Source organism: Meriones unguiculatus, chromosome 10, assembly GCF_030254825.1.
Source record: "Meriones unguiculatus strain TT.TT164.6M chromosome 10, Bangor_MerUng_6.1, whole genome shotgun sequence".
Lineage (NCBI taxonomy): Eukaryota > Metazoa > Chordata > Mammalia > Rodentia > Muridae > Meriones > Meriones unguiculatus.
This window is the reverse complement of record NC_083358.1, coordinates 6,443,563-6,450,153: the sequence shown is the minus strand read 5'-3', so window position 1 is coordinate 6,450,153 and position 6,591 is coordinate 6,443,563. Positions and strand designations below refer to the sequence as shown.

Here is a 6,591-nt window from a genome sequence, read left to right as displayed (position 1 = left end):
AAGCTTGCCATGGATCCCCCGAGAGTGGCACAAAAGGATGTGGATGTGCAAGGGCGAAGTCCCTGTCCCCTGTGGTATTGACCCTGTGTTTGGGACACAGAGCAGGCACCAGAGCTGTCACATGAGTGGACGAGAGAGAGAGAGAGAGAGAGAGAGAGAGAGAGAGAGAGAGAGAGAGAAAGAAAGAAAGAAAGAAAGAAAGAAAGAGAGAGAGATTGGGCTAAGGGTGGGTCGTGGATTAGAATAGTCAGGTAATTAAGTCAGATGAGCTAGCTGGGAGGTAGCCCAAGCTAAGGCCTAAACTATAATAAAAATCAGTCTCCATGTCTTTATTCTAATTGCTCGAAGGTCCCAGAGACAGTCTAGCAATAGGGGGTCTCCAGGGATAGCATCCTGCGTGAGTACGATGAGGGATGAGGGGCCTTGGTGTACAAGCTTCGAAGAGAGGTTGTTGAGGGACTGTCCCCACAACCTGGGTGGAGGCCAGCAGCCATTCAATAAAGGGAACTGTGTCTCTGTCCACCTGAGGACGAGTCCAGGTCCTGATGGTCTTGGTCATTCCTCTCCCTCCTGAGCCTGTAGTGGCAGGACCTCTCCCATCTGTCTACTTCTCTGCACTGCTTCCAGGACTCCATCATCCTTGCTGGCCCTGTCAGAGTGTCCACAGCCCTTCCCCAGAGCAAGCAGGACCCCCAATGGCTCCCCAACACCCCAAGCAGAATGGATTTTCTTTTCTTTTTTTCTAGACAGGGTTTCTCTGTGTAGTCTTGGCTGTCCTGGACTCACTTTGTAGACCAGGCTGGCCACGAATTTTCAGAGATCTGCCTGCCTCTGCCTCCCAAGTGCTGGGATCAAAGGCGTGCGCTACCACTACCAGGGCGGAGTGGCTTTTAAAAACACAAATCTGTTCACATTCCAAACCTGAGAACATTTTCCGCTGCTTCTGGGTCAAGACATCCAACCTTCCTCTTATGCCTTCCGTGGGTGTGTAATTTAGGGCACTGCTGAGTATATATGGACTTTCCCCACAGAGAAAAGGGATCCTAGAAAAACATGGCTGGTTGGTAGCCATTCAGCACGTGGGGTGATCTGCTCACTTCCTGTTCTGGAACCCTGTTAAGTCCTTTAAGACGTCCTGTGTGTCCATGAGATCTGAAAAGCTACAACAGCTCCTGGAGGAGAAAGCTGAGACTACAGAGCAGCAGCAACTCACTTAAGGAAAACTGAGAAACATGCCTGGTTGTTCAAGCTGGTTATTCCAACTACTGGGGGGAAGCAGAGACAGGAAAGCCACAAGTTCAAGGGCAGCCTGGGCTCCAGCACAAAACTTTGTCTCGAAAAAGGGCACCTGCAGACAACTTAAGTTTGATCCCTGGGATTTCAATGGTGGAAGGAGAGAACTGACTCACAGGTGTCCTCTCATTTGCATGGGGTACCATGGTACGCGAACAACCCCACAATATACACATAGAATAAGTAAACAGAATTTAAAAAATGCAGGGTATCAAAAAGAAGGGGCTGGGCGTATTGGCACACACCTTTAATCCTAGCACTCAGGAGGCAGAGGCAGACGGATCTCTGTGAGTTGGAGGCCAGCTCTGTTACACAGAGACATCCTGTCTCAAAAAACCAAAAACCAAACCAAACAACCAACCAACCAACCACCACCACCAACGACAACAACAGCAAAACAAAAACAAAAACAAAAACAAATGGCACAGTTGGTAAAGTGTAGGCCTGGCAGATCATCGTGCGCCCCAGAACCCAGGTATAAAAGCCAGGCATGGCGGGGTGGCTTGTAATCCCAGAGCTGAAGAAACAGAGACAAGCGGATCACTGGAGCTCACCAGAGCTTACCTGCCCTGCAAGCTCCAGGTCCTATTGAGAGCACGTGTCTTAAAATACAAGATGGTTGACTGCTGAGGCACATGCATGTCTCTCTCTCTCACACACACACCAGCACTACAGTTTGGGTTTTTGGCTCTGACTGGCTTCATCTCTGGTTGTTACCCAATTGTGTTGGCACGCGGACTCCCCTTCAGCCCTGCACTGCTGGCTAGTTGTTACGCTCTACCCTTTCCAGCAAGACTAATTGCTGGATGGTTCAGTGAAGGACATTTGAAGTCTGGAGATGGCGAAGAAGGCAGAGCCACGGGTGAAAGGGAGGCAACAAGGAAGCTAGGATGAGCATACTGTGAATGATGTCACCATTACTTATCCATTTTTTGTTTGTTTGTTTTTTGAGACACCATTTCTCTGTGTAGCCATGGCTGTCCTGGACTCACTTTGTAAACCAGGCTGGCTTCGAACTCACAGAGATCCGCTTGCCTCTGCCTCCCTGAGTTCTGGGGGCTCGTGCTCAGCCTTGATCTGTTTTCTATGCAGTCAGGCATTCCGGTTCAGAATTCTCACAAAGAGTTTTTAAAATTTGGTCCCGATCGAGGTGCGCTGTGAGTAGATTAGACTAAGATTCGTGGGTCAGCTGGGATTTCAGATCTTTATGATGGTAAAATACCTAGGACACGAGGTGAAAACAGACTTTTGCATAGATCCTGGGCACACTGTGTGTCTGGAGGTCAGACAGCTATCTGGGAGAACAGGAAAGGACCCTGCAGGCTAAAGACTTTATTGAAGTCCAGGGTATGATTCATACACATTTTCTGTGGCTCTTTGACCCATATTGGCTAAGCTCATGCGCAAACAAATATCCTGAGGTAGTTTGAGCAAACAGGTTGTTCGAGGAGGTCACACAGGACTCTGAGATGGTCCATGTGACATATCTGGCCTGTGTGGTATGCCGTGGCCCCCATCAAGCAGGTCGCATCCTGCATAAAGTCCCAGGAGCGGGAGGTCACAACAAGGAAGTTATACTGGTGAGACACTCACTACACGGAGGCCCTGTCTCTGGTGATGTAGGCACAAGAAAAAGTGGCTTTTCAACAGATTTTTTTTTTTTCTCTCCTTCTGCGCGTCCCCCCAACCCCTGCCAAGGTATGCTGTCCTGGAACTTGTTATGTAGACTTGGCTGCCAACTTGGTTTCAACATTAAAAACGTAAGACTTCACACAGAAGTCCAAAGCCTGCTTTCCCGGCTCCAGCTGCCTCCTCGCCCAGCAATTTCTCAAGTCTCTTTGGACTTCATCCTCATCCCTGTAAACGACAGGTCTCATTTTAACTGCTCAGTTCTGGGTTGAAGTCTTTAAGACACACTTCTGAGGCAAAGTAGCCCAGGGCCAGCCCCCAGACAGAGCACAGAGCAGGGTTGCCCAAAGTCGCCCAGCTGGTAGCTGCATGATTCATGGCATTATTATCGGCACAGGAGAGGGGTCAGGAAACTTAAGGTAAAGCATTTTCTTTCCAAGTGAAAACAGATCCCGGATCCTGGTTTGGAGGATTGCTCACTGCGATCATATAGAAGGAGCGAGCCGGGAGAACATGAACGACAGACCAGGTGCAGGGAACAAAAGCACATAGATGCCGCACGAGTTCATACTCCAGGATACATAAGCATGTCACATATGATCTCTATCACAGTAACAGTGTCCGAGCGAACTGTTTGCCCACTCAGGAGTCGGACAACTTTCGAGACGACGCCATTAAAGGACACCGGAACGTCCGAGACCGATCCAAGGCGCGAGGAGGTAGGACCGGTTTGGGAGCGCACAGGACATTTGCGCTACTGTCACTACAAGTCCCAGCAGCCCTTAGGGCAGAGAAAGGATGCAGCGGCCAGAATCCGGATGGACCACAAATCCCAGCAGGCAAATCACGGCCGTGGAGACTACTAGTCCCAGAATGCATCGAGCCATACCAGCGTACCCTGGGATTTGTAGTTATCAGGGCAGCATAGCGTCTATTCATTCCCCCTCAGAGAGGACGTACACTCCTCAGATTACCCACTGGACGATTTACCACTTTATTAAGAATCACGGACGTGAGACGGAGAAGTAAAGGCATCTTTGAGTTAACTCTCGGCGCACGGGAGGACATCTGCGCATGTTCGCCGGAGTCCGTCGGCGAAAGCGCGCGCAAGAGGACCCCCGCGCAGGCCCCGCCCTCTGTCCGCCTGGCCCCTCCCCCGAGCCCAGGGAGCCTGCGCTGAGGGCGGGGCCCAGGCCGTGGGGAGGTGCTCTCAGCGCCTGCGCAGAGCTGCTACTTCTCTCGCGAGGACGGACGCCATTATCGCATCTCCCCGACAAACACCACGAGAATTCCGCAGCCCACACGGTAATTGCAGCTCCCGCAGCCGGTCGCGCCTCCACTCCCCCTTCCCGCGGGGCGAGAGCGAGAGCGAGAGCGAGATCTCCGTCCGCCCCCGCCCCGCCCCGCCGCTAACCGTCGCCAACGGCCGCGGTCCGCACGCCGGGCTGGGCGGGGTGCCAGCGGGCCGCGGAATGTCCGCTGGCCGCCTCCGCGCCTCCACCCGCCGGGGCTGCGGCCCCCGGGTCGGGCGTGCGGGGCGCGGCGAGCGGGAGCGGTCGAGGCCCGGCGGCCGTGCTCACGTTCGGCTCCGGAGGTTCGGCGCCGCCCAGACCCGCGCCCGGCGGCCCTGTCCGGGCCTCGGCGCGCGGCCGCCGTCTCCCGCGCTCGGCCGCCCCAGTCTGTCAGTATAGAGCCTCGCGCGCTGCTCCCGGGCTCTGCGCACCGCCCTGCCGCCTCTGGTGGCTCCATCTCCCGGCAGCTCTTGGCTCTCTGCCCCGGTAGGGTGGCTTCGCCCTCGCTGGCGCATCCGCCTCTGCCCTGCTCTCTGTTTACATCGGGACCGATAGTGGTGCTCGCTTCCCCACCTAGCGTCACGTCCGTGTCCCTGTCCCGCAAAGCCTTGCTTTTCCCCCTGTTGTTTGTAGTGGCCTTTGTTTTTCTGCTCTTGGTGACATTGTAACTCCTCGAAGATAGCGTTAAATCTTCCGCCTTCCTCCACCTCTGCTTTTGTCTTTTTCTGATCTGGGTCAGTGACTCTAAGGTCCGTTCAGGTAGGTCCTGATGTCTTTCCTGCACGCCTGGTTAGTTCAGGACACAGTGTTTCAGTCTTCCCTTTCTTCAGTCCACCGGGAGTCTCTGCCAAGTCCTTTCTGCTAGCTGTTTTCTCCCTGGACGATCTTAAACCTCTCTCGGCATTAGAAAGTTTGTACAGTTCACAGGTATGCTCAGTAGGTGTGTCCTTGAGCTCTGGGAAATTCTCTTGAGTCATTAGGGAATTTATTCCCCCGATTGTGTGACACCCGTTTGGGTAGACTCCTTGAATCTCTTCATCTTTATTTCTAATCGCTTTTATTCTCATTCCCGGAGAGAACGTCAGCTTCTCTTTTAGCCCTAATTACTTTTTATTTTGCTGTGTGCAGTGGTGCAGGACTTCAATTCCAGCACTTAGAGGCAGGTGGATCTTTGCAAGCTTGAGGCCAGTCTGGTTTACATAGTGAGATCCTATCTCAGGGATAAAAATCCACAATCAAGATTATAATTTGAGTGTATATTTGTCCTTTTCCTTTCGCCCAGTAATTTGTTTCATGAATACATTTTCTCCCAGAGGCCGAGGAAACTATTAGCGGTTCATTTCAGTTCTCTTTGATTGCTTGTTTACTATCACTTTTTGGGGTTGGGTGGTGAATGTTGCCTTTTTTTTCTTTGTATGGTAGGCCCTCCTCCAATATTGTTAATTATTACTACCTAAACTTTAGGCCTTAAGAAGAACCTTGGCAGGGGACCCTGGATCTGAGAGGTTTTTAAAAATGGTTTTTCTCTCTAGTAGTGACTTGGGAGAGCTTGTTACCTTTAAGATTGGAGGACCACATTGCTGACACTTTTATCTGGGCTGTTTGTCCATCTTCAAGGGTCTCCGTTTGCTTGTCTCTGAGGTGGCTGTGGAGACTGCTGAGGCCCTGGTGAGGCCTGGATCCCCACTCCTGAGTGCTCTAAGGTGCTCTTTCCCTTCTCTCTGTTAGGTCCTCTGTTCGAAATTGATGAAATCTTTTGCTGTGTTTTACTTTCTTTTGGGTTTGTTGTACTCTAGTGTTTTAGTAGGGTCAGTAGAGATTTTTACAAGGCCACTCAACTTGAACAGGAATTCCAAAGCCTGTTGTCTTCAGACCATTTCTCTCTCTCTCTCTCTCTCTCTCTCTCTCTCTCTTTCTCTCTCTCTCTCTCTCTCTCTTTTGGGTCTTTGTGATGGATTTGTGGGTCTTTGTGATGGATTTGTGCCAGAGCATGGTCTTTGTGGTTGACTCAGTTGAATGGATGGTCCTTTGGCTCTGCTTTCGTGGCAGGGCACCAGGATGCAGGAGACTGGTTGGTCAGATCCTGACTTAGGCACTTCATTTGACTTGTTCTATAGTGAACACTGAGGTTAGCCTCTTCAGGTTGTCGCGGGGTCAGTGCGAGCAGCTCATCAGGGCATGGTTCCCTGATCCGGAGGTGCGCAGTGCAGTGTGTGCTGTGCCTACAGCACAGGGATAGCAAGGCAGTGCATTGGCCTGGCACACTTGCAAGTTGTGCTTGATGAAATAGGCTTCATTTGCCAGAGCCTTGTAGCAGAGTCCAGAGCAACCCACACACTGATGAGCATCGTTAGGCCCACCTACAGAGTCAGTCTTG

General features: G+C 51.8%; 1 protein-coding gene across 8 annotated transcripts in view; it reads left to right on the top strand.

Annotated features, from left to right (window-relative positions):
* The first annotated feature begins 3,939 nt into the window (after window positions 1-3,939).
* Window positions 3,940-6,591, top strand: part of Banp (BTG3 associated nuclear protein) — an 88,384-nt gene continuing 85,732 nt past the window's right edge. For 2 of the 8 annotated variants that reach the window (XM_021631157.2, XM_021631160.2), the window contains exon 1: window positions 3,941-4,227. The gene's annotated coding sequence lies outside the window, so the exon portion shown is untranslated. Of the gene's footprint in view, window positions 4,228-4,327; window positions 4,701-6,591 lie in introns of those variants that run through there. The other 6 variants (XM_021631155.2, XM_021631161.2, XM_021631158.2 and 3 more) reach the window with 6 other exon arrangements.